This window comes from Dermacentor albipictus, chromosome 3, assembly GCF_038994185.2.
Source record: "Dermacentor albipictus isolate Rhodes 1998 colony chromosome 3, USDA_Dalb.pri_finalv2, whole genome shotgun sequence".
NCBI classification, from domain to species: domain Eukaryota; kingdom Metazoa; phylum Arthropoda; class Arachnida; order Ixodida; family Ixodidae; genus Dermacentor; species Dermacentor albipictus.
This window is the reverse complement of record NC_091823.1, coordinates 10,039,098-10,050,000: the sequence shown is the minus strand read 5'-3', so window position 1 is coordinate 10,050,000 and position 10,903 is coordinate 10,039,098. Positions and strand designations below refer to the sequence as shown.

Here is a 10,903-nt window from a genome sequence, read left to right as displayed (position 1 = left end):
TGGAATTCCACCGCCCCATCCCTCTGGCCAGTTGCATAGGGGAAATAATAGAAAGAATGATTTCGACGCGCCTGTAATAGTACCTGGAAAAGTAAAATGTGTACACAGATACTATGGCTTGCTTCCGGAGTGGGCGCTCATACATATATAACGTTATCGATTTGTTCACATTTGTTCAGCATCAAAAACATCTGAAACGATTCACTGCAGCATTGTTCCTTGACATAAAAGTGGCCTACGACAATGTAGCACATTATGCCATTATAGAGGCCCTGATTGAACCCGGAATCGGTGGCCGCACTTGTGGATGTGCACTTGTTCGACCGACAGACATTTCCTCGTGATGACCGAAGATGGCGCCACAAGTCTCCATCAAACATTCCGTGTAGTATCCGTGGGTTGCAACAGGTGGGCTGAGCCCGACGCTATTCAACCTTGTGCTCGCTGGCTTTATCCGATGCTTACCCAACACCGTTCAAGTATCAATCTATGCTGATGGCATCTACTTCTTGGCGTCTGCAGTAACACGACTGCAGGTACGAGCAAGGCTACAAAATGCAGCTACGTTAACCCCGCCCGTTGTTGTACTTGCGAAAACAAGATTTATAGCTATATTCAGAGAAATGCTGCCTTGTTGCATTCATACGGAAAACTATGAGGCCTTACTCTAAGTGTCAATTGGAAAGTGATTGCAAACGCACGACAGCTCCACTCGTTAGGGGTAATTATTGACTGCGACCTATCTTCTAGCACGCACGTTTCATATCTAAAGAGGGGGTTAACGACAATAACACACCTCAAGTTTCTCGGCGGAAAGTCATGGGGCACATCGTTGTGGTCAATGCTGCAGCTTTATGATGCCTTGTTACTCGGTTTCGCAAGATATAGCCTCCTTGTAGTATTAGGCAACACCTGCAAAATAAACCGGCGTGAACTCCAGGGGCTACAAGCTCAAGCCTTAAGGACGTAGCTCGGTCTTCCGAAGGGTGCGTCTACAGAGGCAACGATTGTCAAAGCGCGATATCATCCATCATCAACGAACATAGCCACCGACGCTGTCAAGGTGCATATTCGGCACGTTACCTCACTAGCTTCTCTCCATTTTGCTTATTTACCTTCAGAAAGGCCACACACAGCTTTCAGTCGTATTATCCATGCCAATCGTACCTCGTTGACATCAAAATACATGCCTTATGATCGCCCTGCAGGGGTACTGCTCTGCAAACCTATCTCAGCCCGCTGCAGTTGTTTCGATCGGCCCGCGGGGGTGACGTCCTTCAGAGAACCGGCGACGACGACAGCGCTAACCGACCATCCACTTCCTTCGGAGAACTGGCGACCACGGCAGCGTTAATCCACCATGCGCCTCCTTCGGAAAGTCGGCGATGGCAGCAGGGCAGGCCACGTTTGGAGGACCGTGTATTGTTGGTTGATTTCCTATTGCCCTCATAGTCTATTTGCAGCAAGAGATCTTCTCTAACAAAGGGTGTTTTGCGGTGCGTTTCCTCGGGCCCCAGGATTCGTCAGTCTGATGACACTCGTGGCGGCTACCGGAGAAGTCAGCTCTGAAATTAAGAGGCGCCGGCTGGTGTCATGCGTGACAAGCTGGCTGCGAGGACCCGCTCAACTCGGTGGGTTCTGGGGATCCGAAGTTTGAGATTGTGAGCCCTACCCCTCAGAGGCGGGTCGACTACGTCCCAACGACTGTGGACAGTCCAATTGGACGAAGGTTGGACAGCAGTTTTGCCTCCCCTAGGGATCTAGGGAGGACAGATGTTTTTTAAGCAGCAGTTTGTCGGCTGCTAGGAGTGTGCTCGACAAGCTTTGTGCTTGGAGCTCGTGTGCTGTGTGCTGTGCGCTTCGTGGTGGGAGCTTCGTGCTTTCTCTCGCAGTCATGCTAGACTGATGAACTGCAACGTCCTTATGTAGATACTGTAAATAAACCCATATTCCTCCTTCTCGATAAGAACAAGTGTCTCACTTCAACAACGTCCTCAGCGTGGATGAGTTGGATGACGGCATGGGCCAGCTACCATTTAATTCATGCCCGACTCCAATCATAACAGCCTGCAGTAAGACCATCCTCACCTTTATGGTACCTGCGCAAGCCTGAAATACGCTCACCATCCCAGAAATCACGAAGAAATTAAGCTAACAATCCATCGTTTGCTCTGAAACAGGCCACATTAGAATACTTTCATGAGATGCACAGTGGATGCGTACATGTTTACATCGATGGCTGAGTCACACCTACAAGTTCAGCTGCTGCGGTGGTGATTCCAGCAAGATCCGTCAAAATACAGCTAAAACCTTGACATGTATCATCAACGACAGCTGCTGAACTGGTAGCCATCTGTGCGACTCTTCATTTCATTCAGGAGGGACCATCCCATCCATGATCAATCTTCTTTGATTCCAAGGCAGCCCTCCAAAGTTTACTCTCAGCACTGCGTCATGGATCATATGCGCCGCTCGTCCATCGAGTAGTTGACGAAGGACAACATATAATATTTCAATGGTTTACTAGTCACTGCGGCATCCATGGCAATGATCAAACGGACGCAGCTGCCCGGTCTGCCAATGACGGCGTCAACTGCGTTACCATTCCTCTTTCGATAGCCGACACAGTGGAAAAACTTTCCGCCGCTTGCGCGTAGCCTAACATTGGTTCAATGGAATTCATCCGACTTCAAATGTGCACGCCTTCACACCCTGGACCCTAGCTCCGTACTCCGTCCGACCTTCCACGACGTGATTGCACCCTCCTAGTCTGTCTATGACTTGGAGCAGCATTTTCAAATGCGTACTTTCTGATCGGAATGGCCAGTAGCCCATTTGTGACTCCTACAGGTGCAGCGAAACGATCGCTCACCTTCTTTGCGAGTGCTCTCGTTTCAACCCTGATACAATCTCGACCGAGTGACGTGGGTCTTCACCGCAAGAATCAGGGAACGACAACGAAGGCGGGCATCGTAATGATGAAAAAAAGTAGAAAAGGATGTATTCATTTCGTTGGTACGTGGTTGTGTCTTCATCCGAGTCTCGAGCGGTTCTGCTTAACACGCGGGCCAGGAGGCCCTTAAGTAACTCCTCGAGGTCTTTTGGTCGTCGATGTCTTCTTGGAAAACTTGGGGAACTTGTGGAAGTATCAGTGCTTTTGTCAGGTTCTGCAGCCGACGAGCTCCTGCATTTCGGGTGTTCTTCTCTTCGTCCTTCCCTTTGTGTCTGCTCAGGACATGACGCTTTTTCGGAGAAGAGGGCAGTTATGTCGACATGGAAACGCCCACTTTAACGTTTCCCACACTTGGCAGGTCGGTCATAACAAGCAGGAAGAGCAGCCCTCTCAGCTGCGCTAGATCAACTGGACAAACGACCACTCACGGAAAACAACATTCTTGGAAACTGGCCTAAAGTAACATCAGCGCGAGCCACTATGAAGGCACTGCTGCGTTAGTTAAAAGATATCGGACTGTGTGACAGCTTCTGACAAGTTTTGACTGTGCACTGTGTGACGTAGAATGTATTAGTGGGACGTTGACACTGTGTAACACTGTGTAACGTCTTCACAGACTGTGACAGCGCCCGCAGAAACAGTTCTGTAGTACGTGCGTGCGCGTGCGTGCGTGTGTGTGTGCGCGCGCGCATGTGTATGTGTGTGTTTTCTTTTCGTACTCTTTTTCTCTCATTTATCGCATCCATTTACCCCTCCCTGTACGGGGTAGCCAACCGCGCATACTCTCTGGTTAACCTACCTGTCCTTGCTTTTCCTTTCTCTCTCTCTCTCACTACATTAAAATTAAATGTAAGCAAAACAAAGAACTGCGGCAAACAAGAAAGACGTCTATGCTGGTTGAAAAATTCTGCATTCGGTGAAATCAATGTACCTCGCATCCTGAAGAAGTAACAACGTCAGTGCTCAATTTTTATTTATTGAGACGAGAAAATAAGATATTTCTACCAGCACACGGCGTCGACTGCGTCTTCGTGTATAAGTGGGAGACATTCTCACAAATAGCACCTGTGTCGGCCCCTGCGACTTGCCGCGACAAAGAGCGACAATAAATTTCGCTCAAGGAGATTCCGTGATGACTATTTAATTGCTGTCTCCATTAACGTATACAGGATACCAGCGTAAAAGCTAATGCGAACGCTAATTCCACTCTCAGTCCGTGCATATACCCAACACACTACAAGAATCCATTAGTGAGTGGCATTGGTCAACGCGCGCCGGGTTTTTTGTTATTGTATTGGACACGTTTCAGCTGCAAAGCTTGGGTTTATAACCTGACCCCAAACATTATCTGAAACTAATTTTCCCCGTCGATGTTTACTCATTCTCGTCCGCACATGTACGCTTTCGCTGATCCAGGGCAAAGAGAAAGATCTATAAACGAAGTCAAGGTTTTAATCACGTTAGAATAAATCGATACAGGCCGTCTCTGTAACCTCATTCGATCCTTCGGCGACGCTCACGTGGACCCTCGGCAAACAATCAATTCCTAATCTTTTACTCTTAGCTTTCTTTCTTTCTTTCTTTCTTTCTTTCTTTCTTTCTTTCTTTCTTTCTTTCTTTCTTTCTTTCTTTCTTTCTTTCTTTCTTTCTTTCTTTCTTTCGCAGAAAGAAGCGACGCATTCGCGTGCAGCCGGAAACACGTAGCGAAATGCATATACGTCACTCTTACGTCAAGGAAACTTCATCGTGGTCCGAAAGGCTCGTCGATTCGACGGTGAGGGGTTCGGAAGCCCACGCAGTGCGAGGAGCCCTATCAAGGACTGCCATGTGGTTTCTATGGCGACGCGTCCGATAAATCGACTGGCTCCTACGCGTCAGCAACCGCGAAAGAGCGGCTCGTTTACTTTCTTCGATGTTTGTTTCGTCCGAAACAACTGAAACCTTTCGTTCGCGTGCGGTGTCTGATGTCGATACAGATGCCGCGGGTAGTTTTCGGGCGGAGATCTGATGACCGCTCGATCGGCGAAAACACCGCAGAGGCGGGATGCAATGTAAACATGAAGTTAAAATTAATTGAAATATCATTCTTAGGTTTTACGTGCCAGCACCAATATCTGACTATGAGGCGCGCCGTAGTGGTGGACTCTGGATTAATTTTGACCACCTGGGTTTCTTTAACGTGCACTCAATCCGTGGTACACGAGCGTTCTTGCATTTCGCCCCCATCCAAATGCGCTCGCTGGGGCCGGGAATAGAGCGAAACACGAAGTCGTGTCTTTCTGTGAAATCATTGCTTGCGAGTGAAACTTCTACGTTTTGTGATTCCTCGTTGTTGTTGTCGTCGTCGTCGTCGTCGTCGTCTTCTTCGTCGTCGTTGCTGTTGTTGTTGTTGTGGTGGTGGTGGTGGTTGTAATGGCGGTGGTGGTAGTAGCTGCAAGTGGGCTTAGCCTGATATTCGAGGCAGGCAATTGCCCCGCCTGAGCATTTCAAGCAATGGTACTTGAAGCATGTCACCTTGTGTATACTTAAACTGATCGCACATGTGTTTCTCGCTTGGATTAAAAAATTACAAATGCTGGACAACCCTGGTTAAGCTGCTTATTGAAGCAAATTTAACAAACCAAGTAAAAGAAAGAAAGAAAGAATCATGAGTCATTCCCCTATGTGAAGGTGGCTGCTGATCAGTGAAGTTATTGAGCACACGACACAGAGGTGACACAGAATTTTGAACAAAGGTAAGAACACATTTATTGTCCTGATCGGTGGTCATCGTGACAATAGGTACGTACACACATTCTCGTATCACTTCTGTTATTAAATGCGTAAGCATTTCTATGCCTCCCCAACGAGAAATTTGACAGTCACGTAAGACAATGAATGACTCATACTTCCTTAGGCAATAGCTCATACACCCGTAAGCAAGCAAAAAATTAATTATGAAAAATGAAAGATGTACACGGAAAAGCACGAACAGACTCTCATAGCAAAAGGGCGAAGAGATGCCGGGATAATTAAACATAGGGTATTGTGGGAGTACAACAGGTATGAGATACTGAGAGGTATTTGGAAGGGAGTAATGGTGCCGGGGCTTACTTTCGGGAATGCGGTCCTGTGCTTAAGGGCAGAAGTTCAGTCGAAACTGGAGGTAAATCAGAGAGCTGTTGGAAGATCAGCACTACGTGCCACGGGAAAACCACAAACGAAGCAGTACAGGGGGATATGGGCTGGGCATCGTTTGAAGTACGGGAAGGTCAGAGTAAAATCCTATATGAAAAATGCCTCAGGAAATTGGACGATAGCAGGTGGGAAGCTAAGGTATTTAAATACCTATACAGAAAGAGCATTGACTCACAATGGCGGAAAAGAACTAGGAAGCTAACCAGTCAGTACGCCAGACACGAGCACGGAGAAAGACAGAGCAATAAACGACAGGTTAAAAACGCGGAAGGTAAATATTGGATAAATTCAATGGAAAAGAAGCATAGTGTGGAACTATATCGATGCTGGAAAGAGCAGATCAGGAAGGAAGCATTTTAGGATAACTCAAGGGGTAGTGCCCTACTTCTTGAAGCTAAGTCAGGATGTCCTAGAACGCGGAGCTATAAAAAGAAATTTAACGAAGAAGAAGACACATGTACTGTGTGGTAAATCTGTAGAAACAATAAAACACCTTATACTAAAATGTGATGGTATTCATCCCGATGTCGATGCGGGCACAGTCACGCTTCCTGAAGCCCTAGGGTTCAGAGATAACAATAGTCATGTAAATAAATATGCGGTGGAAATTAGCAAAAGGCGATTGGAGGATTGGTGGCTCAAAAGCAGAGAGGGGACATAAGGTTAAATGTGTAGGAAAACGTATTTGAAGAAAATGGCGAATTTTAATAACTTACAACACAGTTAAACAAAAATAAAAAGCTGAGCATTGTGGCAACTGCCATCACCCCGTTTCCAAGGGGACGCTCCTACCTTCCATCCATCCATCCAGGCGTAAAGCTATATGTGTACACACACACACACACACACACACACACACACACACACACACACACACACATATATATATATATATATATATATATATATATATATATATATATATATATATATATATATATATATATATATATATATAAACGAGAAGAAAGGGGGTTAACCGAGGGACCCGATAATTATTAGTCATATAATGAGAAGCCAACAAACACTGACACCAAGTACAACATAGGGGAAATTGCATGAGCTTAATAAATGAAATCAAGTAATGATAAATTAATGGAAATTAAAGTGGATGAAAAAACAACTTGCCGCAGGTGGGAACCGAACCCACAACCTTCGCATGTCGCGTGCGATGCTCTACCAATTGAGGTACCGCGGCGGCGTTTCCCCATCCACTTTCTTGGGTATTTATGTGTACTATTAGAACCCTGGGAGTGTTAGCCAGCGCCCCCACTCACAGACCTTGGCGGCGAACGTGGAACGTCTTTTTTGCCGCAGGCGTCACGAGAACGTGATCTTTTTCGGGTGAAGGCAACTGGTCAATAAACCCACATATGCTACCTGAAGGCATCAATGTTACCGGATTCGAGACCCTCGTTATGTAATAAACGAGAAGAAAGGGGGTTAACCGAGGGACCCGATAATTATTAGTCATATAATGAGAAGCCAACAAACACTGACACCAAGTACAACATAGGGGAAATTGCATGAGCTTAATAAATGAAATCAAGTAATGATAAATTAATGGAAATTAAAGTGGATGAAAAAACAACTTGCCGCAGGTGGGAACCGAACGGAAAAGTCGCCGCGGTAGCTCAATTGGTAGAGCATCGCACGCGACATGCGAAGGTTGTGGGGTTCGGTTCCCACCTGCGGCAAGTTGTTTTTTCATCCACTTTAATTTCCATTAATTTATCATTACTTGATTTCATTTATTAAGCTCATGCAATTTCCCCTATTTTGTACTTGGTGTCAGTGTTTGTTGGCTTCTCATTATATGACCATATATATATATATATATATATATATATATATATATATATATATATATATATATATATATATATATATATACGGCTCAGATAAAAGAGCCGTCTTAGGGTGCTCAAATTCTTTACGGCTAGCCTAGAAAGACCGTCCTCCAATAGCGCATTCGAAATCCTGCGCAACTGCAGCATGAGCTGGCTCAAGAGCTTCGCGTGCAGTTCTGGGAGAAACAGTAAATAAAATTTTAAGGATGGTATAGAGGTCACCTTTGCTGGGAGCCATAAGCGTAGCCTGTGGCTGTATTTTTGTTACGATCCATTTAATTTTCCATTCCTTTCTTATCACGCGTCTCGTCAAGTGGCTCGATAGCACTTCCAACGGCGGTGGCTTCGGAGTCAATGAAGAAGGACGGAATGAATGAAAAATGAAATGAATTCTTACCAAATATGGCACCTGTATTCCTAACGCTGCACGTCATTTTTTTTCTGATCGGTTACGTCGAGTGGCTTGTCCCGGATGTAATGGTGCAACGATAGCGTTCGAGCGAATGACCAAGAGTGGGAAATATGGAAAAGCAAACACCTCGTTGCAAAATATGGCTAGAAAACTGCGCAACGTTTATATACAGGCGGCGACATCACATTGAAACTCCCGAAACGTCTCCATCCGACGTCTTAGTGTACGCTATCGACGGGCGAAGTTGGCAAAAGGATACAATATAGGCGTCAAGGTACAAGCACCGAACGCTAATGTTGCGCACTCTAATGGTTTGTAGAACATTAATTGCTAATCCCAAGCCTCAATTTTCCTTAAACTACAAAGAGCGTTTGCGCCCCATTCAACTGGAATAGATGCGCAAGTATACTTGCGGACATACCTGTGAACCTCCAGTCTTCCAAACACTCGAGATGACCATCGTTTAAAGGGCTACTCGATGTAGTACGAAGTGGTGAACGAGATGCTTCTTGAATACGAATACTTGCGCATGATGTAACCTCCAACATCGAACTATTTCTTTGAATTAAACTACGTATACACGCTCGAGAGTTACCATGGTAATCGCGCTTTTAAATGCAAAGCATTCCTTTGTCTTGTCGGAGCCAAGGTCAAACGCGAAGCCGTCCAAGGTCACAGAGTTTGTCGCTGATGTGCGCGCACCCTCACGCACCCGGTCGCTGTCCACTATTTACTCGGCCCCTCCTTGCTCCACTCGCCGTGGTACGGGTGCCACAAAAAGAGGTGTGTCGCTTGAACTAGCTGCGCTATGTTGCGCGCAGTCCTCTTCTTGCAGATACAACAACGGGCCCCCGAATTTATCAAGCGCAAGAGAAGCGTAAAGGCCAAACTACACGTACGCTTGCCTGCACGCGAAAGCTCGAGCCCATGCGCCTCATCTGTGCGCAGATGGTGCAGGACAGATCGCGCGCGTCGAAGCACGGCATATATCTTCTCCAGAAAAATGTCGGTACACTCTGGCTGCCTCACAAAAATGGGAAACGACGTCTATACCAAGGCGAAAATAGTGAGCCAAGTGGGCGCGCGCTGGCGTGGGTCTTGTAGGTTAAAACTGCCATTACTCGCGAGGCGCGGCAAACGCAAGGCGCGTGGGCGCGAGCTTTCGCGCGCCGGCACGCGTACGTGTAGTAATTGGAGTACTTACAAAGGCTTTGCAGAGACGACGTAGGTGTGTGATGCGTACCGAAGCGGCGAGGCAAAAAAAGGCTAAACGAGAGGCGGACGAGATCGCATGTAGCGGTCCTCGAGCGAGCGTTTCCCCGGAAGGACTTGGGTTCGTTCGGGCTTTGCGTCCCGTGCAGGGGAGGTATGCTTCACATTGATTTAGATAACAATCGAGAAAGGTTTCTACCGTATCTTTCGTTTCTTTCTTACCATGCGCGGAATTGTTAACGCCACGAGCGCAGCAGTGACGTACGTCTGCTCTAACCATGGACGATATATAGTAGGCAGGCCGTCTGCCGATGCCGTGACGTTGCGCCTGGTCAAACAGACGGGACGGTCAGATAGCAGACGGCCTGATGATATGCTGCGTCATTGGTGCGTGCGCGTGGATCACACGAACATTCGCGAAAACCACGACTCATGTCCTTCACTGCACGGACTGGCGCAACCCGACAATTTTCCTCTGGTTTTCGCGTCGCATGCTGGCCGATCGCTCCGATGCTTGCCAGTAGGCGACGCAGACGGCACTCGGCGACAGGTTTGCGTCGAGCTGTTTATTGATCTCTACGCCCTATAGGGAGGGGGTGGGACGTAAACCAACTCGTTTGTCGCAGTTTATTTCATTTGTAGTCTTCATATATACGCTGAATAATTTGTTTGAAGAGTCTCAATAAGCACTAGTGCACATGCGAAACGCCCTAGGTCCCAGCCGCGGTTGATATTTTTCATGTGATGGCCGGCCCTTGTAGGGGATAGCTCGATCGAATAGTCATCACTTAGTCCGGCGAGGTTAGGATACAAAAGATAGATGTCTTCCTATTTGCTGTGCAGAGCGTCGATTTACTCGTTTACACGTCTTTCTATACATTATAATGTGTAACTGTATAACTGAGGCTGCTACGCATGCTCTGGCGTTGAATAGTTAGCTCAAGGCTTTCCTTGAGGCTGAGCAGGCTACGTTCTTGTGTTGAGGAACATGTTACAGGGCAACATCCATTCGCATAATCCGTTTGGGCCACGTAATTTACTCGCTTGGTATTATCTAGCAGGCACTATAGCTGGCAAAATATGGTGTCAGATAGGGCGTGCTTTCCCCAGGAGGATAAAATTTTAAAAATAATTCCGGTACCTTACGTGCCAAAACCACAATCTCATTGTGAGGTACGCCGAGAAGTGAAGAACCTCCGCATTCATTTTGACCACCTGATGTTCTCTAACGCACACCCAATTGACGGCGCACGGGGGTTTGTGCGTTCCGCGTCCCATATGAACGCAGTCGTCGTGGCT

At 46.9% G+C, this 10,903-nt stretch overlaps 1 protein-coding gene across 2 annotated transcripts in view; it reads right to left on the bottom strand.

Annotated features, from left to right (window-relative positions):
* The window catches only part of LOC139057806 (uncharacterized), a 19,980-nt gene extending 10,235 nt beyond the window's left edge, over positions 1-9,745 (bottom strand). Inside the window, exons 1-2 of one of the 2 annotated variants that reach the window (XM_070536554.1) lie at positions 9,597-9,745; positions 797-912 (exon numbers count right to left, since the gene is read on the bottom strand). The gene's annotated coding sequence lies outside the window, so the exon portion shown is untranslated. The remainder of the gene's footprint in view (positions 1-796; positions 913-9,596) is intronic. The other variant, XM_070536555.1, reaches the window with a different exon arrangement.
* Between the last annotated feature and the right edge of the window lie 1,158 nt (positions 9,746-10,903).